Raw genomic sequence first — 24,203 nt, 5'->3', positions numbered from 1 at the left:
CACCGCTACCCTCCAAGTAGGTAAAATCACCATGTTAATTACAGGCAAGGCCGAGGGGCTGGGGTGATGGCTCAGGGGTTAAGGACACTGGTGGTTCTTGCAAAGGATCTGGGTCCAATTCCCAGCAGGCACACAGTGGCTAACAACCTCCTGGAACTCAAGGTCCAAGGGATCTGACGTCCTCCTCTGATCTCAAAGACACCAGCACACACAGGGTGAACATGTGAACAGATACATTCAGGCAAAACATGCACGCGCGCACACACACACACACACACACACACACACACACACACGAAATACAAATCAAAACACAAAAGTAGCACCCAGAAGGCAGTGTGTAGGGATGTGTGGCTTTTGCAAGAGATCTCCTCTGAGTGCTACCCATGCTGGAAATGGGAGGAGCACCACCCAGCAGGTCCTTAAGACAAGTTCTAACATTTTGAGAAACTGATCCCAGTACAGCAGTTGGTGAGATTTGTGTGGTCTGTAAGTTGAGGCACTGCCCCAACCCAGGGCCAGAAGGGACCTCCGTGAAGGCCCGGGGCTGGCCTGGCGTCCCAACCACAGGCTGACGAGCTGCGTGTGGGTGCCAGGATGCCTGGTCGTAGGCACCTTCCGTCACTGCTGCGGATTCCACATCCCTGTCTTACGCCCCTGGCACCTTCTCAAAAGTTGATTCTGTTGGGAAGATTCTTCCCCTTGGTCCTTTTGAATAGAAAAAGCCACAGGGCTACTCACTCCTGGCCTAGAGGACTTGTCAGCCTTCTCTCCCCTATGGGGCCTCCAGACAAGCTAACAGGGCTTGGGATGGGAAGATTCAATGGTGAGCTTGCTTAGCGTGCGTTTCTCTGGTCACAGGGAAGTAAGGACCTTAGGAGTCCCCCACATTAAGCCCCTTTCCCTGTGTGACACTGGACTGTGGAGTGGAGACACAAATATGGAAGTGGCTGGCAGGCTCCAGTCTGGGCACTAAGGGCTCCAGGCCTGAGAGGTTCTGCTGGGGAGTGTGCAGAGCATCATGTAGGCGCCTCTGTTTGAGCAGGTGCAGAAGACTGGAGTTAGAGAGGGTTACGAACTGAGAATTGAACCCAAGTCCTCTGAAAGAGCCTTCAGGGCTCTTAGCCACCGAGCCATCTCTCCAGCTCCCTGCCCCCATTTTTGAGTCAGTGTCTCACTATGTACTCATGACTGACCTGGAATTAATAAGTAGAACAGGCTGGTGTCGAATTCATAGAGATCCACCTGCCTCTGGCTTCTGAGGGATTACAAAAGAATCTGCCTCACATCCAGCTTTTAATTACTTTTTATAATTTATTCTTTGACATTTCATGTATGTATGTTCCCCTCCTTTTCTCCCCAGGCCCCACAATGGCCCTTTTCATGTCTGTCTGTCTGTCTGTCTGTCTGTCTCTCTCTCTCTCTCTCTCTCGTGTGTGTGTGTGTGTGTGATGTGTGTGTATGTGGTGTGTGTGTGTGGTGTGTATGTGTGTTTGTGTGTGTGTATGTGGTGTGTGTGTGGTGTGTGTGCATGTGTGTGTGCATGTGTGTGTATGTATGTGTGTGTTTGTGTATGTGGTATGTGGGGTGTGTGTGTGTGTGTGTGTGTGTGTGTGTAAATCTTTTTTTTTAAAGATTTATTTATTATATAGAGGGTATCAGATCCCATTACAGATGGTTGTGAGCCACCATGTGGTTGCTGGGATTTGAACTCAGGACCTTGGGAAGAGCAGTCAGTGCTCTTAACCACTGAGCCATCTCTCCAGCCCCGTGTGTGTAAATCTTATCAGTTTCCCAGGGCTGGGATTTGAAATCCAGATGCTGGCAGGTTGTATCCTCATCTGGGCTCAACTGAGGTCTCCAGTGTAACCACATTGATGGCAAAATTCAGTGTCTGTGCCAGTAATGGCCCAGATTGCCACTTCTCTGACTACCGGATTGTTCTCAGTCCCCTGTTCTCTTTACACACAGCCTCTGCCTCCACACTAACAGCCACATAGGCCCTCCAGCTGTACTTCCTGGGCTCTCTATTGCCAGTGGTGATGCTAGGCCCAAGGAAAACTCCCTGTCTCACAATCAACTCATTCCACACCTTGCTCCCATCTGCAGAGCCCTACCAAGACCTCATTAGTGTTTGTTCACATCACTGAAAGAGTTGTGTGTACAGCAGGGCTTGAAATGTTATGGCATCTAAGGATCTGCCTTTCTTTTCCCTTCATCCATGAAACCATTGTCTGGCCCTCACTCCTGACTCTGAAATCTGGAAACTCTTTTGGTTAGATATTACTGTCAATTTGACATAACCTAGAGTTACCTGGGAAGAGAGAACCTCAACTGGAGAATTGCCTTGATCAGGTTGGCTTGTGGCCATGTCTTCAAGGGACTGTTACTGACTGAGGTGGGAGGGCCCAATCCCTGGGCGGGCGGTCTTGAGCTGCATGGGAAATCTAGCTGCCCATGAGCTTGAGAGCCAGCCAGAGAGCAAGCCAGCCAGCAGTGCTCATCCATGGCTTCTGATTCTAGTTCATTCCATCCATCGTGGATCGTGAGCTGGAAGTGTTAACCAAATAACCCAAAGTGCTTTTGATCAGAGTATTCTTTCACAGCCACAGAAAGGAAACTAAAACAGAAAGTCAACAGTCCACTTTCACTTGCTCAGCCCCTAGCCCCTTCATCCCAAGTCTTTCTGCCAATAAAACTCTCAAAACCCCACAAATCGCCTGTGCGCATCCGGGCTCTTTCAGCATTGGCTGTGCTATGCTGCGCTGCGCGTGGGGCTCCAGCAGTTACTGCTGATCCGAGCTTTTACTTCCGTGTTTATAGCATGCAGCTATCCCTATTTCCTATGAACAGTGACTGAGTGCAGCGGCCCAGCCAGCTAAGACCCTTGACTCAGCCCCATGGTGGGCAGTCTTGAACCTCCTAGTCCCTCCCTGTCCTCATCTGTGAAACAATGTCAGCCCCTATTCCTGCCCGTGTCCAGGGACTCCAGTTCCATGTGATATCTAAGGCAGAGGACACAGTGGTGCTATGGAGAGAGACTTCTCTCTCTTCCGTCCTTCCCATAAGATAGCCAGCACCTGTCATCCCTGTGGGCACCTTTCACCACGAGCGTCCCAGCAGGGTAGTGGCATCTTGGCAGCCAGCTTAGAAATCCAGTGAGGGCCTGGGTGAGACAACCACAGTGGCTGCCACACCCAGGGGGATGGAAGGCCCTTTTTTTTCTTGCTTTGTTGACGTACAGTGAGAAGGCTGGGTGCAGGCATAGCCCATTCACGGAGCTGTCGGGATTTGTTCCACATGTGAGGCATGTTTTTAATTTAATGGTTTATATCGTGGTGGATGGTGTTTACAGCAGTGAAGTCAGAGAGATGGAAGCACTGTGGGCCCAGAAACCTTGCTTGGCACACAGGCTGGTCTGACAGAGAATGTCATGTCTGGCTTGATGGTCATGGGTATAGGTCACCTGAGGGGCATAGCAATCCAAGGGAGGAAAAAAGCCAAGACACAGAAGGGCTGGGCCTCTTTGATCTCACTGGTCTCCACCTTGGAATCCCTCAGCCTTTCCCATATGTAGGAATCAAGACAGTTGGTCTGTTAGCCCCAGATCTGCACACCGTGCTGTGCAACTGGGAGCCATGAGGACAGAGAGATTCCAAGAGTCAAGATGATCTCAGGCAGATAGCCTCCATCTTGGGAGATGAATGTGAGTGTCTTGGGTTCTTTTTAACACTGCAGTTCAAAATCCCATCTTCCTAGTCCCATTAAGCCTGGGCCCCGACCTCCAGGAGCATACCGGAGGAATCATACTGGTTGTGGAGTCATTCAGCCAGCCCCTGGTCCCAGAGGAAGGAGAGGGCTCTCTGGAGGTTGGAGCCAAAGAGGGAAGGAACAAATCAGGCCAGCAGAAAAAGGCAGGTCTCCAGTTCTATTGAGGAGAGGGAAGGATGGCTAGGGAACAGGAGCATTACTCTTGGTTGTGCAAATGAACACACAAGTGTGTGTTTTTGTTTGTTGGGGTGACTTGATGGCGTTGGAACAGTACCCACAGATCAACAGGGAATGTCTTCTTCTTCTTTTTTTTAAAAGATTTACTTATTTATTTATTATATGTGAGTACACTGTAGCTGTCTTCAGACACACCAGAAGAGGGCATCAGATCTCATTACAGATGGTTGTGAGCCACCACGTGGTTGCTGGGAATTGAACTCAGGACCTTTGGAAGAACAGTCAGTGCTCTTAACCGCTGAGCCATCTCTCCAGCCCCCTAGGGAATGTCTTCTAAGAGCCCATTGGTTGTCTGAAACCTCACGCAGTGTCTGGCTTGACTACTTTTCTTTCATCTATGATTTTATAAGCTAAAATTCAGCCATGGCCAGAAACTAAAAACAGCAACTGGGCACAGTGGCACACATTTGTAATTCCAGCACCAGGAGGCTGAAGCAGGAGGATTGCTAAAAGTTTACTGCCACGCCCAACCCTGGAACATCCTTACCCAGATCTTAGCAAGCACTACAAGCTGGTTTTTAATTTGTTTATTACACTGCGAGTTTCCCTTTTTCACCCGAAGGAAGGACTTTCATGGCTGGTCTTTGGTATATGGTGGCAGTTGATCTGATTGTGGAAATAACTCCCAGGCCACTACAGGGTGGGTGATGTAAAAAGCTAGACAGAGGGGTGACTCACATACACAGAGGCAGTACTGAGCCCAAGGCCATGAAATTTTACCACGCCACACAGAGGATGGGTCAGTTCAGATGAAAGAACCATTTTTTAGAAAGTTTTATTAATGTCTTTAGATTGGGGTTGCCCAGAGTCAGATATCAGACCTGGGTGGGGGATCTGGCCCGGTGGCTGCCTGGCTTCAGTTCTGCACCCATGTCTGTTGGTGAGGACCCAGGCAGATGCCCTGGTAGGTGGGTTGGCTGACTTGATGCTGGACCAGGGCTCCGTCCCTCACCAAAAGCAGATGTTCATCTCTGGATCCCTGTCGCAGCGTGCAGCCTGAACAAATAAAAGAATGACCACAGGTTCAGAAGAAAGAGGGGCGGCATCGCCTTTCCCAGCTTTTCAAAGGAGAGGCTTCCAAAACAAGACTCTTTAGATTTGGAATCATACCTCCTAAGAAGCTAATTCTTTCCTTATGTCTGGAGCTTGATAAAAACAGGCTCCTTTGAACGCAGTCCCGTGGTGTTACGTGTATGACGGGAAAAGTTCCCAGAAAAAGCTCCCAGGGTCGTTTGTGGGCAGTGCCTGTGAACTGGTGCAGCCCTTGCTCAGGAGCACCCAGACAGGGTTGGGCCGTGTTGGGGGCGGCAGGAACAGAGAGAGGGTGACACCCTCAGACCCTGAGGGTGGGAGTGAGGCCACTGAGGGCTGAGGGGCACTTGTTAAAGTGAGAAGTGGGGTGTGCAGGGGAGGGGGTGGGTAGACTAGAGGCTAGGGCTCCTAAGAAACAGAGAAAACCTGGGTAGGGACACAGAGATAAGGGTCCAAAGGAAGGAGGGAATCAGAGGAAGTGGTAGGAGTGTGGGGGTGGGAAATGGTGATCCGAAGTGGCCACAGGAGGAGGGGCAAGGTAGGGAGCCAGAGACCTCAGGGAAAAGGATGTCAAAGGAAAGGAATGGAAGGGAGATGGGGTCCTGCGTATCAACAGAGACAAAGGTAGGAGTGGTGGGAAGATAGGGGCCTAAGAGAAAGATGTCCAAGACAGACAAGGTGAAGTTGCAGGCTGGTCTGTCAGTGAAGGTCCAAGTAGCTATTCCCAGCTGTGGAGGGGAAGGAGTTGGCAGTCCTGTAGGAGTGTAGAAGGGGAGGGTGGCGTTGGTGCTGGTGGGTATGCCATGAGGTAAAGAAGGCACCTGTATACAAAGCCCAGACTGTGATCTGGAGACAGCTCGCTGTGGCTTTTGCTGACTATCCCTGTGGAACCTGAGTGTGAGTACAGCTGTGTCTGTGTCCCTAGCCTCTTGGCCACCAGAACCAGACCAATTCAGGACAGCCAGCCATGGAAGGATTCCTCCCCAACAGCTGCTCTGGGGTCACTGCAGAAAGGACATTGGTCAAACCCAGCATCAAGGATAGGACTGTGCCTGGGGAAAAGGGACACAGGCTTCTAAGGCAGATGTGGTCCATCACCAACCTCCTCTGTCAAGTAACTCGGTGTTCCAAGGTGTTCGACAGAGTGTGTTTAGATGCCTGCGTCTGGGTGTGCCTTGTGTGTGTACTCAGATGTGATGGGTTGTCTGTTATCCTCCGTGTGTTTTCACAGGGGTGTGACTTCCTGTGTGTGTTCTCAGGCATGTGTACTTGGATGTGTTAATCTGTTGGTGTTCTTCGGTGTATGCCAAGGTGTGGCTGTTCGGTGTATGCCAAGGTGTGGCTGTTCTCATGTTTGCCCTGTGTGTGCTTTGGGTGGGTGGTGCACACTCTTGTGTTCAGAGGGATATCTGTGCACTGGACGCTGTCTTGCTTCCCTCCCTGGTGAGGGGATCCTCTCGTGGATAGCCGCTTTCACATAATTTCTTAAACACTATCACTTCCTGGGGACTTTGGCACTAAAATAATGACAGTCCTCGGCCACCCAGAACCTTAACTTCCCAAAGGTTATTTCCCAAACCTTAACTTCAAGGAACCCTATAATCCAATTGGGAACAGTTGGGCAGAGACAGTGTCTTCCTCCACTGACCAGTTGATGGCAGTTCCCTCCATCTTGGTTCCCAGACCCACTGAACCCACTGTCCCACCTCCATCTCCTAGAATGTTCTAGATGGAAGGAGTAGCTATCTTGCTGAAGCCTAGCTTTGGTCCTCCTATTGAGCCTCCCATGTCATGGGCCCAGAACCACAAAAGACCCTGACCAAGGGCTGCTGCCTCTCCCAGTGAGACATGGTCCTCACACCCACTTTGCACACCAGTGCCCACTCCTGGGTCCAGCTGGGCTTCAGACAGTCCGAGTATTATACAGTACGCAGCCGGTACCCATAGGAGGGGGATCCTCTCTTCTCTGCCTGTTTACCAACACTCTCTACGTGGACACCTGCTTATACTCAGCCCCGGAAGGAGGCTGGGCCCAACACTCTTGGGATGCTCACTACAGACTCAGCCAGCTATCAGTTCTCTGGAATCCAAAAGTTGTTCATGACAAGGATGTCGGTGCTGTCTGTCAGCAGCACTTGACCCTCAAGAATGGGGTCCGCTGCTGTTTGGAATTGGTGAATGTCTCCCAAGCCGTCAAGTGTTGAGATATGATCCTCACTGTGAAGGATGAGGAGGGAGGGGAGCTTTGGAAAGTAATTTGGACTAGATTCGGTCTACAATTGTGTCCCAGTAGCATGAGAAGAAGACAAAGACCTGAAGAGACACTGTACGTCCCCTTCCTCTTGCCATACCGATGCTACAGCCCCTCAAGACTTTGTCAGTCGAGTCTCTGGGGCAAAACCTTGACCTTGGTCCAGGAGCCTGGGAGGGATGAAATCACTCTCATGGATGACTGAAGAGCCTCGTGTGGGAGTTCACACCTACAGTCCAAGCACAAAAGGGGAAGAGCTCGGAGTTTGGGGCAAGCCTGCTCCCTTCTCCTTTTTTGAGACAGGATTTCTCTGTGTAGCCTCCCTCAGCTGTCCCAGAACTCACTTTGTACACTAGACTGGCCCAGAACTCAGAAATCCACCTGCTTCTGCCTCCCAAGTGCTTAAAGGCCTGAGCCGGATTGTTTCTTTTCTTTGTTTCAAGTCTGGAGTCTGGTCTAAATAAGCAAGCTCCAGGCTACCCTAGCGAGCCTGTCTCAAATAACCAAACAACAACAACAACAACAACAGAGAGAGAGAGAGAGAGAGAGAGAGAGGAGAGACTGAGTCAGGTTCTGCCCCAGGGTGGACTGTATACACACACACACACACACACACACACACACACACACACACACACACACAGAGTACATAGCAACGACTTGAAGAGCCTGGAGAGATAAGAAGACGAAGGATACGGGATCAGATACGGGACACCATCCAGACCATCCAGACCCCGACGTGTGCCCATCACAGCAGGAAAGGAGTATTGTGTGGGACTGATGGGGGCACCAGATGACAGAAATTTTCCAACCTCACACCTGCCACCTGTTGTTGACCAAAATGACATCATGCCATGTTACCTGTATATAAGTCACTTAAAGTGAACTAAAAGTTAGACGGTATCACCCATGTGACAGAACAGAGCACATGGTGAATTGGCCATTGTTATTAGATTTATTTTATTTTTCTGTATGGATGATTTGCCTGCATATTTGTGTATGCACCAAGTTCACGTCTGGAATTCCAGAAAGTCAGAGCATATTGGATCTCCTAGAACTTGGCATCTGGAGTTATAGGTGGCTATGAGCTGCCATGTGGGTGCTGGGAACCTAACTCAGGTCCTCTGCAACAAATGTTTAACCACCGAGCCATCTCTCCAGCCCCCAAATTGGTCATTACGGGGCCAAATGTCAGATGGTTTCCTGGCGTCCAAGAGAACAGGGAGCTGCATACACGTTTCCCTGCATACACAGAGGCAAACTTAGTAAGAGGAACCTGCTCCCAGCAGGACATCTGCAAGGGGCTGGCCTTGGGGTTCCTCCCTCCAAATAGGCTGCAGTATCTTGGTACTTCAGTGGTCATTTCTGAGCCAGTCCTGGTTCTGGCCGCCTTCTTGTATCCAGAGCTTTCATAGATTAGACTGACTTCAAGATCCTTGTAAGTGTGGGCTGGCCTTGAACTCTGGTCTCAAGCAATCATGCTTCATCCTCTTACGTAATAGGTTGGCTGGCTTCCTGTTGCCCTTAATTGATTTTCACTAAACATATAAGCAGTTGTGGGTTTGGATTTTTGCCATGTTTTCCTTCTCTTGAGCTTCTGAGTCATTTTAATTAAATCTATCTTGTCTTACTTTTTTTTTTAAGGGCTTGCTCTGCAGCTCAGGGTAACCTTGACCTCTGAGCAATCTTCCCACCTTTGCCTCTCGAATGCTGAGACTACAGAGCTGCACCATTGTGCCAGGCTCGGACAGGACAGGGTAGTGTCCATCTCTAACTAAATGCTTCTGCACTTGGGAGGCAGAGGCCGGAGAACCGGGCTTCAGAGCCAGTCTGAGCTCCTAGTGAGTTTGAGGACAGCCTGAGCTACATGCAATCCAGTTTCAAAACTCCAAAGATACCTATTTAATATTGATTACATTTATTTATTTATGTCAGACATACAAGATGGGGGAAGGAAGGGGTGATGCACATAGATGAAGGCCAGAAGACAACTTGGGTTCTCTCCCTCCACCATGGAGGCTCTGGGAATCGAATCATGGCATCAGCTGATGACCTTAGCCACTGAGCCATCTCACAGCCTCAAAAACATTAAAAACAAAAGACAGAAGAGGACAAGGAAGAGGAGGAGAAGGGAGGAGGAGGAGGAGGAAGGGGAGGAGGAAGAGGGGGAAGAGGAGGAGGAATTTACTATGTGACCTATAGAATGCACTGTAGCTGAGACTCCTAATCTCAGATTTCACATTTTTGTGGAGCTCAAAGCCGATTCGCCACCGCCGCCTTCCTAAGCTGTCCGCACGGAGACTCACAGAAACGCGTGCATATGGGTTTCATTTGTTTCCCTGCTGTAAATCTGAAATCCACGACCTCCGCCGGAATGACTCTTGCACTGCTGGCTTGTTGCCCTGATGGGAGTCACATGGAAACCTCCGTTTACCAGCCTTGGTGTTAGGAACCAGTTTCAGTTTTCTCAAGGTATTCTCTCCCTTCAGGGCCCACCCTGTGTGTGTCACTCCTTCAGGGGACAGTCCCAAATCAGGCAGCTGACAGCAGATGAGAAGGGATTTGGGATCGGGCAAGGGTTTTCTTCCTGCTTTGGTTTTGTCTCGGTTGGTTGTCTTTTTGACCCAGGGGCTCACTGTGTTGCCAGGTTGGCCTTGAACTAATGATGATCCTCCTGCCCCAGCATCCCAGATGCTGGGGGCAAGACTTGGGCTCTGTGCCTCATCCTATTATGTTTTTTGAAACTATAGGAGAGAAGAACTCAGACCAGCAGCCTTACAGTATGTGCCAGGACTGAGTCAAGGCCAGGAGCTAAGAAGAGCATTCAAGGCTGAGTTTAAACTGTGAACCAAAGTGCCAGTCTCAAACACAGTTATTCCTACCATCAAGGCTTCCAAAATAAAACATTCTGAAAGAGCAAAATATCACAAAAATAGACCAACAAAAAAAATCAAAATCTTGAAAATTTTCATTTAAAGATTATATTGTTATTATTATCATTGTCATCAGCATTATCGTTACATTCACTTGTCTGTGGTGAATGCTAGTGTTATAGTTCCTGTGTGGAGGTCAGAGGACAACTTGCAGGAGTCAGGTCTCTTTCTACCATGCAGGTCCCCAGGAAGAAGACTTGGGTTGCCTGAATCTTCTGAACTCTTTTGGGCGGAGACAGAAGACAAAAGGCTTAGAATTCATTGGTGGGAAGTGAGGCAGGCAGGCTTCCCTTTGTCTGTCCTTCTTTGTGAGACAGTGAATAAACCTGTCTCCTCAGTATTTAACTTGTTACTAGGGCTAGTGGGCAAGCCTAGCATTTACTCTTCCAGGTGGCGGTGGGCCACACCTTTAGTCCTGGCCCTTGGGAGGCAGAGGCAGGTGTATCTCTGAGCTCAAGGCCAGCCTGGCCTACAGGATTCCAGGATCCCCAAGGCTACACAGAGAAAAAGAATGATTCCAATCCATCAATAAAGAGCATAGCTAGGGACCCAGTGGAGACAGATTGGCAGTCACCTGTCCTCCTCGAGGTGCCATGCAGGGCAGAGGGAAGGCTAGACTCAAACATCAAAAAGAAACACTGAGAAAATGAATCGCAAGTTGAAAAGGGAAAACAGAAAACTGACCTTCACGTAGTGAATGGCACATCACCAGAGGTCTCCAGCTATGACAACACATGTCATGTGACATGTCATGTGATACCATATGATGAACCACATCAGCAGCCAACATGCCTCGGTGGTAACTAACTGCTCTAATTGGATTTAAGACCTTCTCAACAGGAGAGAACCAGTTCCTGAGCTCTCATTCTCTCTCTCTCTCTCTCTCTCTCTCTCTCTCTCTCTCTCTCTCTCTCTCTCTCATACACACACACATACACCACAAATAACAAATAAATATAATTTAAAAATAGGCCCAAAGTCTCTGACCGCAGTGCTCCTTGCTGACGTCAGATAAGGCCCACCCTTCTGATGACAGACAGAGAGACACAGACACACAGACACAGCAGTGCCACCCAGATACTTGAGAGCTTGGACTATTTCTGCCTTCAGATCTGTGACATTTAGACCCTTTATCCTCTAGAGTTGTGGCTAGAGTTTTAGACTGGAGGGCTTTTGGTCTTTGAGGGGTTTAGCTTGGGATGGTGGCATTCAGGTGTGTCTTTCAGGATTCTGCTTGACTCCACTCGTGTGCTGCCTGACTCTAGAGAAATGCTTTCTTGAATAGGTCTTGAATAGGTTCCACACACAAACATGCAGACAGATAGCAAACACTCAGTTAGGCACACTAATTCAAGTGTCCAGGCCTGGCTCCTGTGGGGGCTTCCTGCTTTTTCCAGATTTCTCTCCTTCCTAGTGTTCTGTCTCCCTTCCCTGGGGCTGTTGTCCCACATGCCAGAGATGAAGGCTATGGCTTCAGTGTGTATGGCACTCCTCTCTGGACCACAGGGGGCTGCGTATCTAGAGTCAAACAAGTTCGGGGACCTGAAGGGTTCGGATGTACCCTGTGTTGAGATAGAGAAAGGAAGTGGCCCACGAGACCCGTTCCAGGATGTACCATGTGGTTTTAGGTATTAATTCATTAATGGGCTTGGGAGAGCCCACCTGAGCTTGGCGACAAGGACATCTTGACACAGATGGTGTTAGAGCAGCCTCACCACCCCCTTCTCGGAGCAACACACCACATCTACTGGCTTTTACATACACAAGAAAACTCGTGTAACTGAAGCTGTTGATGTTGAAGCAAATATGGGCATCTCCTTGCAGAAACAGAGCATGTATTTCGCCTGGGTGTGCGAGGCACACTCCCCTGAGTGTGGTGCGAAGGGAGTTCGTCCAGAGGGCCTTCCCCTCAGCAGTTCCAGGCCCACAACATCAGTAACTGTTCCCAAGGTGTCTCCACTGTAACATTCACCCTCTACTAAAAAGCCAGCTGACATGAGCAGAATACATTTTACAAATATATGAGTTTCTCAAAGAGTAAATAGAAATATTAAAAGGGGGGTAAAAGCCAGCTGGAAGGGGATGCAGAAGGGCAGGCACTGTGGGAGGGCTCAAGTAACCTAAAGCACTAAGTCTGGGCACCAACGGTAGTACAGCTTTCAGAGAGACAAGCATCTGTGCCTCTGCTCCTCTGAGCCTTTTAAACTGGCTGTTAACCATTGATGCTGAGTATGGAGCCTATGGGCCCAAGTTGTGGCCTCACTATGTACAGGACAGAAATTGGTCAGTACCCTGCAACTTAAAAGATGTTACTGTGCCCCTCCCTGGGGACTAGCTTTCATGGTACCCGAAGGCACCATGCAGGCTTTCAAAGGAGGGAGGCAGGCAGCAACCCTGCCCAGCTATGACACCTGTGAACCACATCAACAGCCAGCATGGCCCAGTAACCCTATCTGTGCAGTAGCACATAGACCTTGGAGGTAACTAACTGCTCTATTTGGATTTAAGGCCTCAACAGGAGGGAAACCATGTTTGTACTTGAGACCTAACCACCTACTCATTGCTAGTGAAGTCATGGTTATTGGAGGATACGCTACAACCACCAATTTACTAAACCAACGTATTCTCTAACAACAATCTACAAACATTTGTCCTTACACCCACAGAAGAGTGTAGTCTGTACCCCTCATCACAGAAACTTCTCTTTGTGACGGGCAGAGACCGCTACAAAAACCTACAACCAATCAGTACACAGAGTTGTGAAGCCCAGACACAGTCAGTACATCTACCAAACATTGACACCTGAGGCTCAGGGGTAATTGCAGAAGAGGGGGCAGAAAGATTGTATGAGCTGGAAGATCAGGGACTTTGCTGTGAGATCTGTCTCCTAGCAACATCATAAGCTACATCCATAAAGTCTCACCAGCATGACTGTCCAAATGTAAACTGAACAAGGACCTCAGCGAACACGCCAAACAGCACGGGGAGGAAAGCCCATCCACAGTGAGGTCAGCCTACATAAAGAACTACAGGCAACTGAGTAACGCTGGGCACAGCAGAGGCGGTCCGCCCAGGGAAGAGCATCCCGATTGGTTGTCCAGTGCCAAATTGTCAGCCCTGAAAATACACATACAAGTAACATTATATGGACCAACAGGCTCTATCTGGGAATATTTTTGTATATACGAAGACATAAAGGCATGCAATAACAGAAAAACAAGGCCATGAATTTGAAGGAGAGAGAAGGGGCATATGAGAAGGTTTAGAGGAAGGAAGGGAAAGGAAACATGTTGTAATTAAAATACAATCTCAAAAGTAAAAATAGAGTCCACCTCATTGGTGTCCCAGGAGAAAGTGACCACAGCTTTTCCAAAATCCACACTCCTGTTTAAAGAATGGTTTTAAAAAAAAAAAAAGTCCCAGCCTGTGGGACAATCATTCAGGCTACGCACAAAAAACCAGGTTTGGTAAAGACAGCTGTGTCTGTCTGCCACCGTGTCTATCTGTCCCTGGAGGTACAAACCAGGACACAGGAGCCCATCAGAGGAAGGAGCAAGAACTCAAATGGGAGCAGAGGGTCACTCCACCATCTTCTCAAGTCCAGGAAGCAGGTGGTGCCTCATGGTGGAGACCAGAGGGGTGTGACGAGAGGTGAGCTCCACCCCAAGCGGAGGCTGCTCATCAGACTTCCCACCACACAGAAGGGAGGTGGCAGGGTAGCCCTGGGTGTGACGACTGTCCTTCGAAGATACAGATCACCTGCAGCCTGTCTCACCTTTCCTGCCCTCCACTAACACATGCCTTTTCCTGCTTAGGTGCTTCTTTGAGTCAGAGTACAGACCTTTCACAGGTCTCTCCGGGGGCAGTGTTGGCATCCTCTCTGTTGTGTGTCATCCAAATAGACTACAGAGCGTTGGTCTTCCTCATCTGCTCACTCACCTCAGCTGGGTTGTATCACCTCCTGCCTGGATAGTCTACATAGGGCCTTCCTTTGGCCCCATAAGTGCCTCCAACCTTGAGGGTACAGGACCCAGGGAGACAGTGACTGCTGGACTTTCCCAGAGACATCAGCCTGGCACATTCACAGCCAGATCTTATACCAGCTGAGCACCTTCTTCAGAGAAACTGAATTGTCACCTTGCTACTGTCAAAGGCACATAGTGAAGAGCTGTGGGCAGAACTGGACTTCAGGAGAAGGTCAGGAACTTCAGCAACCAGCTTGGCCCCTCTATGCCCGCCGGGGTCTGTTCAGGCACCTCAGGGGCTAGACAGCCTTCCAAGGAAGCCTGCTCCACATTAGAGCAGTGTGTCTAACTGGGTTGAGGTCTAGTCTCGAAGAGCCTTGAGTGTATGACCTCCAGGATCACAAGTAAAATGCCTGGGTCAGCCTTGGCTTCCATAGGGCCAGGCCTGGTCCCTTTGCAGTGTCTCCAAGAGAGTGATGCAGGGCCTGACTCCTCTGCATACACACAGTTAACACATGTAAGGCACACACATGTGCACAGCTTGGTCTCTGTTTAAATACACCTCAGGGAGGGCACAACCTAGGATCGGCCTCTGTAAGCACAAGCCTGTCTCAGATCTCTCTGCCTTTTATCTGCACAGGGGCAGGCAGAACAGGAAGTCCTGGGTCCTTGTTATTTCCGGGGCTACTTCCTGCACCAGTGGACCACCAAGACCTTTCCCTGAGCTCGACAAGAACCACTCAGACCTGAAAAACAGATGGCCCAAGAAGGTGGTGTACCTGGCAGCCAAGTCCACAGGAGAGGGTGTCGCTTTCAGAACCAAGTTTTGAGGCCACCCAGGGAAGCTGAATAAATCAGGTTGGAGTTTGAGAACCAAGTAGATTTCAGCCTTCCTCAGAACCCAATGAGGCAGGTTTTAGATGCTCCTAAACGTACGTGTGTGTGTGTGTGTGTGTGTGTGTGTGTGTGTGTGTGTGTCTCCTTGTATGTCTGTGTATGTATCTGTCTCTGTGTGTATCTGTGTCTGTGTCAGGTGTTCGTGAACCTGTGTATGTATTGTCTCTCTGTTTGTGTGTCTGTATGTTTCTCTGTGTCTGTTATGTGTTCCTGAACATGTGTATTTGTGTGTGTGTGTAAGTCTCTCTTGTGCATCTGTCTCTGTGTGTGTCTGTCAGGTGTTCTTGAACCCTTGTGTGTGTCTGTCTGTTAGTATGTATGTGTATCGTGTATATGTCTCTGTGTCAGTCTCTGTGTCATGTGTGTTTATCTGTGTTTGTGTGTATCTGTATCTGTGTCAGGTGTTTGGGAGGTAGTCTGTGTGTCTTTGCATGTGTGTCTTTGTGACCACACAGGGCACAGGGAAGGCAAGGGTGGGAGTCAAAAGCCAGTGGCTAGAAAATCCAGGCCAAGTAGAGAAAAGAGGAGCTGGGATAATAAAGCATATTTTATATCTTAAACAATATTAAGTATACCCAAAGCTTCCCAGATTTGTGACCTGCGGTCTCTGAAAATCTTCCATCACTTTGAATCTGTCCCATTCACATCGTTGGCAGTTTATTTTCATAGTCCTCATGGCTGGAGCTTCCCCAGATCCACTTCCTGGGAGCTTCACCCCAGGAGACAGGGATCCACTGGGAGGGCTCCTCTGTGCTCCTCCTGGAGAGGAGTGGGATGAGGACTGGGGTTAAGTTTCAGTCTTTGCCTGACATGCTCACTTCACCAAGGGGAGCTGAGCCCCCACAATCAGAACCAGCTGTGCCTCAGGCTGGGATGCTGGGGGTGCAGTGGCCATGTCTGCCTGGTCCCACTTCCCCAGGGAATACTTTCTGAAACCTCTCAGTTTATAGTCAGGAAACTGAGGTCAAAAATCCTGATCCAGAGTTCGAGTCACTACAGGGTCTCAGCCCCTCCCCCACCCTGCCTATTGAGCCTGTAGAGTGCGTCTGGCTGCAGAGACCAGGAAGCAGGACTCCAGGTATCAGACTCCAAGCTCTGACCAGCAAGTCTGCTGGCATTATTAGCCCCAGAAAGGGCTGTGACAGGTCCTGTGGACACACTGCACATGTGTCCGGATTTTCTGGTTGTGACGAGATGCCTGACAGGAACAACTTCAGTGAGAGTATGTCAGGGTTCATGGTTCCTGAGCATCCTGTACCCCTCCATCTGGCCCCAGTGTCAAGCCAGTGTGGGGAGCTGGTGCGACTGAGCATCCTGCAGGAGCAAGTGTGGGACAAAGCTGCTGGCCTAGTGGTGGAGAGGCAGACCCAGGAAGGAGCTGGGGACAGGCACATAGGTCACAGCCCTCAGGGTGTGTGTCAGTGGTCCTCCCCCAGCCAGGACCACACTCTTATGGCTTCCTCAGCCCAGAAGTCATCACTAAGTTATCTGATAATGAAGTCAGCGACTTACCAACACCATTCAGCTACTCTCCTAGATTTTTGTTGCTGTGTTCAGAATCTGTGACCAAAAGAAACTTGGGGGAGAAAAGGGAAGGATTTATTTGCCTTACAAATTATAGTCCATCATCGAGAGAAGTAGCTTGATTCGGAAACCATGGTTTCTTTCTGCTTGTTTCCAGGTTCATGGACCACCTGCCCAGGGTGGGGGCTCAACCCACAGCGAGCTAAGCCTTCTTCTATCAGTTAACAATCAAGAAAATGCCCCGCCCATAGACATACACAAGCCAATCTGATGAAGGCAGTGCCTCAATTGATGTTCTGTTTTCCCATGTATATCAAGTTGATGACCAAGATTAGCCATAGCAACTGGGAACTAAGGGTAAACACGGTAGTCTGGAGGCACATTTAAGCATAACGCCTTAAGACTGACCAATGGGTCTGGCAGCTCTAGCCTTAAAGTCCATTGCTTACTGCTTATACCAAGGGCATTAAAAAAAAAAAAAAACCAACAAAAAGAGTCAGCCATGTAACAAATGTTCCACAAGGAATGAAACTGACCAGAAAGTCCCTGTCTCCAAAATCCACAAACTGGTAGACATAATTCAGGAAATAGGATGATGGAGGAGGAGCTTGAGCACAGGGTAGGGAGGACGTAAGGAAAGGAGCATGGACACAATGGAGGAGGATGAGGAGGAGAACACAAGCATAGTGCAGTGGGAGGACTCTGAGGGAGAGAGCAGTGTAGGGTATTCTGGACACTAGGCTGGATGCTCGTTAATGCTGTTCGTTTGTTAGTTTTTTGAGATAGGATTATTATGTGCAGCCCTGCCTGTCCTGAGACTCACTCTGCTTGCCTCTGCCTCCAGAATGCTGAGATTAAAGGTGTGTCCACCATGCCTGGCAGCCAATGCTATTTTAAACAATATTAAGTATACACGAAGCTTCCCCGTGTTGGTAGGTTTGTGACCTACAGTCTATGCTGCCCATCACTCTCCATCTTTCCCACTTATGTCTTGGCAGGTTATTTTCATATTAACCTTAGGGCACCTTGGCAGGGTTCTGTCTATCATCCTGTGTACCCATTGTAGCAAAGACCACTAAAATCCCCCCCACTGCTTGTGGAGAGTGCATGGATACAGTGTATCGCTATGGAGAGTGCATGGATACAGTATATCACTGCGGGAACTGCTCAGGATTTAAGCATCAGAAGAGGGTTAGCTAGGTGGTGGCATAGATAATGTACCTGCTAAGCATGCAAGAAGACCCTGAGTCCATCAACAGCACCTCATACTCTGCCTCCGAGACACACAGACCTGTACTCACAGACACCAGGAAAAAAAGAAATAAAACAGATTTGCTGTCTGCCACCCACATGCTTGGGACCATGCTTGGTCTTGCAGTATTTGCACATATGAAACAACTGATGATCTGAGGTCATGAGAAGTCCATGACTCATTCCCTCACCTGCCCCATTCACCTGCAGCTAGATGGCTAGGAGGGACTTCACTGTGCTTGCTCTTTGAGTGTGGCCTGTCTGTCACAGGAAGGCACGGGTGTCACTTACCTACTGCGACATCACAACTCTCAGAAGCTTCACATTTCAGATCCTTTTGGATTCTAGATTTTCAGATTAGGAATGCTTCGCCTGCCTCAGTGAGGGGGAGAAAAATCAAAGTATTTCTGGCTTGCTCATCAGGAATCCACGTCCGCAGGCTCATCGCCGCCTCTTTCAAAGGTTCCGGTTCAGCCTGTTCATATGAGCTCCTACCTGCTTGTACATGTCACCAGGGCCAAGGGGCATTTCCCTGTCATATCACCCATATCTCATCACCGCCTGCTCTGGAGGAGCCAAGAGGAAGAGCAATCCTGGCCCTGACCATGTTCCCCACTGAGAGGCTGAACTTAGGGCGCGGGGCTCCGGGTGAGGCCCGAGGGGGAGCATTCCAGGCATGCCGAGCTGGGAATTGACTCTGCGTGGTGGGTGGTGCCTCCGGAGGCCCCTGGCTGACCCTGCAAGAGTAGGAAGGATATTCTTCTGCCCCCAGACTCCTACTTGGCAGCAGAGTTCAGGGGGCCACCAGACCTTTCCCTCAGTGCAGTATGGGGGAGGTCACCAAATCACTCTGCCTGTCTCTGCTACCTCACACAAGAAGGGTGGTTGGCCACACCTTTGACAATGAACAGGCACGCAGAAGAAACCACAGAGGTCAGCGTAGGCAGCTCAGCCCCTCTGCGTATCTCAAGCTGCCCTGGAGGATGGTGTGGTACCTGCACACACTTTCCAACCGCAGGCATCTGCCTCCTGTTTCCCCAAGTTCAAAGGCAGACAGCTGGCAGGCAGAAGGAGAGTGGCTAGCCTGCAGTTGGGCGTGTTGTCTGTCTGGACAAGCTGGCCTGAAAGGGAGGAGGTGTGGCCCTCTGGCCCAGCCTTGACCCAGCCCTGCTTTGATTGAAGCCATGTGAAGGGTGGGTGGGCAGACAGCCAGGGCTCTGACCCTGGACAGCCAGGGCTCTGACCCTCAGGAGAGGGGCAGTGATCCTTGCCAGAGTCTGTTCGAGCTTTTTACAAGGCTGGGCACATTCTCCTGGTCTGAGTAGTAGCCCTGGCTACTACAAAGGAGGATGGGGCTTGTGGCTCAGCTCAATAGGGACTTCAGCTGTAGAGGCTGGGATGAAGCTCTCAGAGCATCTCAGCTGGACAGCGGAGGACAGTGACCTGCAGGGAGCTCTGTAGTTTTACAAGTGGACCTACTGGATACTGGGCTAGCCAGTCATTCAAGACTCGCAGTCACTGTAGTACTGTCCATCCACCTATACAGTGTGCAGTGTTTATCAAGGGTTCACATGGGGGACCAGGTCCTCCAGGGGCATGGTGACACAGAGGAGAGATCAAAACCCAGAAGACTCCATATCTGGGCAGAAAGGCAAGGGAAATGTTGCTTACATCTTGTGGACAGCACTCTGTAAGGGGCCATAAGGATGGGGGCTGTGGACACTGATGGACAGGTAAGTGGCATTAAGGGGTATTGTCTCTGTGACATCTGGGTGTCCCTCATCCCAAATATCCATCTTCTCTCTTGCAGAATGCCCACTGCCAGCACCACAAACAGAGCAAGGCATGCGCCTTACTTTATATTGTGGGTTGGGCCCAGTCTCCAACTCCTGAGCATTTAATCCTGCAGGAAGTGGCCTTTGAGCCACTTCTGAGCCAGGACTGCCTGAAGCCCCTGCAGGGCTGACACGAGTTTTCCTGGAGAACAGAACAGGAATCTTTCCACCCCACTCTCCTGAGGTCAGCCCCTAGACACATCGCATAGTGCTAACTATACCATGCCTGTTACACGGTATGTGGTGTTCATGCTACACGGTGGGTGGTGCACACGTACACAGGGCACTGTATACACCACTTAGTGCATGGTAGGCTGCTGACTGGTAGCTGCTTAAATTCTGGGGTGTTGGACCCTGCCCTAAGTAAGGGCTCACCTCACTTACTCTATCCATTGATACAGAGTCCGCTGCCTTCCTGAATGTAAGTCTGTCCTCCTCTGATTCCTATCTCTGTGCCTAGAGGGGTCCTGGTATGCTCTGATGGCTGAGGGAATGAGGAGCCTCCTGGGAGGGCAGAGCCAGAAGGGCCAGGCACATTCTGTGTGAGGACCGTGGGTGGAAGGGACAACCAGAACTCCAGATGCATGGATTTGATGAAAATTATGTAAGATGCAAAGAGACACATACTTCCCTGCCACCGACCCCCAAAGTTCTCAGCCAGGTAGAAGCCAGCCATCTAATGGGGCTTCTCCTAAAGTGAGGCCCAGGTCTGCCCTGCTCCCATCTTCTTGTTCCCCATCATCTTGCCCAAAGGGATGGAGCCTGGAAGATAAGACTGCTAAGAGAAATGTAGATCATGGAAGCCAGTAAGCAGGATCCCTCCACAGTCTCTGCATCAGCTCCTGCCCTCAATGCTTCTGATGACTGACTGTTGTATGAAACTGTGAGGGAAATAAACCTTTCCTCCCCAAGATGCTTTGGTCATGATGTTTTATCATAACAATAGTAACCCTAACTAAACAGACCATAAAATTTCCCAGCCTGCAATGTTCCTGCTTCCAAACCTCCTGAGGGGGTATCTCCCCATACCCCTGAGCTGCAAGGCTTGGCCAAATACAGTTGGCTCAGCCCTCTGCTCTGACCAGCATCGAAATATCCAGCAGTTCCAGCTGAGGCACTAGCTTCAGAGATCAATCTCTCCCTTGACTGGGGAATTCAACTGAGTTTGTAGAGTGCCTTCCTGGGGTACGTGATGTCCTCAGTTACTCCCCAACATTGCCCAAAGCCAGCCTGGGCTACATTAAGCCTGGGGGATAAGAGAGGGAGAGAGAGAGAGAGAGAGAGAGAGAGAGAGAGAGAGAGAGAGAGAGAGAGGACAGAAGAGACAGAGAGAGAAAGACAGAGAGACAAGAGACAGAGACAGATCACTCCAGATATTATAATGACAGCAGGAGAGCCCCACCTCCTCCTCACCAGAAGTAGATATCCCAGACAGAAATCCAACAAAGAACTTGAGAACCAACTGCCCTGTAGATCCACAGTACTTACAAGACACCAGCAGAATTATTTCACCCAATACCTGTGGTATATGGGTTCTTCTCAGCAGTTCATGAAACTTTCTTCAAACCAGATCAGATTTTAGGCTCAAAGCAAGTCTTAATAAAGGGAAAAAAGAAATAACTTTACTATATTTTAAGATTGATATGGAATAAAACTGGCAAGCAAACAAGAGAAAGTATTCAAAGTTATGAACACTGGACAAAAAACACTTTTGAGTGGTCATTGGAGAGGTTCTGGGAGGAGATACAAGATTCCTAGGCCCAAATGTGAAGGTCGCCAGAACTTGCAGTGACCGCCATGGACTCTGCAAGAATGGTGCAGAGCTATGAGTTCTTATACTGAAGAAGTCAGAGTGTGAGGGGGCGACTGAGAGGTGCTACTCAAGCTCAGCCCAACACGAACAAGTGGAACCCCAAATCAGCAGAATAACAGAAACAATAACAATCCGAGCTAAGAATGATGAGACAGAGATGGAAAATACAAGTCAATGGAGTGAAAATCCAGTTCTCCCAAAAGGGTAAACAAGAGTGGCAAACCCTTAGGCAAACTAAGAGACAGAGAAAGAAGGCCTCAGTAAAATTAGAGGGAAAGGATTGCATGCTACAGCAGATACCACTGACGTTGAGATCATTAAGGTACATTTTGAAATTTTATATTCTAATAAATCAGAAAATTACAATAAATGTATTTCTCAACATGTAAAACCTACCAATACTAAACCTGAACAAAGCAATAACAACCAATTAACTTACAGCAGTGTAACCACCTCCCTGCCAAAAGCCCAGGGCCATACAGACTCACTGAGGAATTCTCCAGGCCTTTAAAAAGTCAATCAGTTTGACATACTGGCACACACCTCTCATCCCAGCACTTGGGAGGCTGAGACAGGAGGATCTCTGAGTTTGAGGCCAGCCTGATCTACATAGCAAGTTCCAGGACAGCCAGAGCTACATCTGAGACAGTCTTTTTAAAAAAAAAAGAACTAACAAAAAGGGAAATGGGGGCTGGAGAAATGGAGGACCTGAGTTTGAATTCAACACCCATGTTGGCTGGCTCAGAGACTGGCACATTCTTTTGTCTTCATGGGTGAGTGCATGTGCACATACACACAACACACACACAAATAAAAATAAAGTAAGATTTAAAAATAATCGACAAATGGGACTGTATCAAATAAGTATCTCCATATAACAAAAGTAACAGCACCAATAGCTATTCTGTAGGACAGGGAACAATGTTTGCCAGCTATTCATCCAAAGAAGATTAATAACCAGAATATTCAAAGAACTCAAGTATAAACACCAAAAAGAGTGAAGAACATATTCAATGGCTAGGCAAATTAACCAAATACACACTCTTCAAAAGGAAAAATTACAAATGGCCAATTAACACATGAAAAAAATTCAACTACCTAGCCATTAGGAAAATGCAAATTGGGCTGGAGAGATGGCTCAGTGGTTAAGAGCACTGACTGCTCTTCCAGAGGTCCTGAGTTCAAATCCCAGCACCCACATGGTGGCTCACAGCCATCTGTAATGAGATCTGCTGCCCTCTTCTGGTGTGTCTGAAGATAGCTACAGTGTACTCATATACATGAAATAAATAAATCTTTTTTTTAAAAAAGGAAAATGCGGGTTGGGGATTTAGCTCAGCGGTAGAACGCTTGCCTAGCAAGCGCAAGGCCCTGGGTTCGGTCCCCAGCTCAAAAAAAAAAAAAAAGGAAAATGCAAATCAAAACTACGTGGAGAGTCTCCTTACCCTAGTTATAATGGCTCTTACCAAGAGGGAAGATGCTGATGTGCACAGAGGGTGGGAGATCTTTACAAATGGACATTAGTGTAGCCATATTGAAATCAGTATGGAGTTCCTAAAATACTAAAACTGTGGTTGTCATATCATTTAGCTACACTACTTCTGGGTGTCTATTGAGAGGATTCAAGGTTAGAATACCATATTTATGGTGTCACTGTTTACAATGATGAGGTCATAGAGCCAGCCAATGAGGTCACAGATAAAGCATAGGTGACAAACATTCACAATGCAGTTTTATTCTGCCACAGAGAAGAAGGAAATCATCACATTTACAGGAATATGGGTGTCACTGGAACCCATTATATTAAGGAAAACAAACCAGATTCAGAAAGACAAATGGTGCGTGTTTCCTCTCATTTACAGACGCTTGAAGGGGAAAAGACTTGAAGGCAAAGTAAGGCTGTTAAAGAAAAGGGAAGGAGGTTGGGGGAGGGGAGTGTGATAGAGCGTCTCTCTTGGTCTTTGTTCTACTGTGGTGAAGAGCCAACATGACCAAGGCAATTGTTGTTAGGAGAAAGCATTTAATTGGGGTCTTGCTTACAGTGTCCATTATAATCATGGCGGGATATGAGAACTGCATCCTGATCCCTGGGTAAAGAAAGAGACTCTAGACTTGGCACAAGCTTTAGAAAGCTCAGAGCACACTCCCCTGACACTTCCCACACTTCCTCCTACAAGGTCAGATCCCCTAATCTTAGTCCTTTCAAATCATGCGGCTTCTGATGACTGAGTATTCAAATATCTGAGCCTAAGGGGGCCATTCTTATTCAAACCACCACAGTGTCCTAGTCTGTTTTCTTCAGCACTCGGAGGACACCCTGACCAGAATCAAAAGGGTTTGTTCTACCTTTTCAGCTTTCAATCTAAGTCAGGGCAGAAATGCGATGAATCTAGATGCAGGAACTGAATGAAACAGAGGGTGAGGAGGATCACTGCTTCCTGGCTTGCCCCACAAGCTCACTTTCTTAAGCCTTCTAGGACCACTGGGCCCTCCCACATTAACCATTAATCAAGAAAAGGCCAGTCTGATGGAGGCATTTCCTCAAGAGCAGCTCCTTCTTCCCAGACAACCCTAGCGTGTGTCAAGAAACTAACCAGCACATAGTGGGGAGAATATGATCAAAATGAGAAGGCTAGACTGACTCCATGACGTGCTTCAAATTGCCGGTTCAGGAGACTAGTCAAGAACTGGGCA

The 24,203-nt window shown here is 48.8% G+C and overlaps 2 long non-coding RNA genes across 2 annotated transcripts; one reads left to right on the top strand and one right to left on the bottom strand.

Moving 5' to 3' along the window:
• Positions 1-4,764: 4,764 nt before the first annotated feature.
• LOC102546363 (uncharacterized) lies at positions 4,765-23,133 on the bottom strand. Its single transcript, XR_015631648.1, has 6 exons — positions 22,976-23,133; positions 21,185-21,291; positions 17,832-17,901; positions 16,599-16,662; positions 15,685-15,845; positions 4,765-5,004 (listed from the first exon to the last, which is right to left on the bottom strand). It is a non-coding gene; the product is annotated as an uncharacterized LOC102546363 (long non-coding RNA).
• Positions 9,401-17,957, top strand: LOC148002890 (uncharacterized). Its single transcript, XR_015631654.1, has 3 exons — positions 9,401-14,421; positions 14,830-15,047; positions 16,768-17,957. It is a non-coding gene; the product is annotated as an uncharacterized LOC148002890 (long non-coding RNA).
• Positions 23,134-24,203: the final 1,070 nt, after the last annotated feature.

Source organism: Rattus norvegicus, chromosome 10 (assembly GCF_021556685.1).
Source record: "Rattus norvegicus strain SHRSP/BbbUtx chromosome 10, alternate assembly SHRSP_T2T, whole genome shotgun sequence".
In the NCBI taxonomy this organism is placed as follows: domain Eukaryota; kingdom Metazoa; phylum Chordata; class Mammalia; order Rodentia; family Muridae; genus Rattus; species Rattus norvegicus.
Note: the sequence above shows the minus strand (reverse complement) of the source record. Positions and strands in the feature narration are given on the sequence as shown.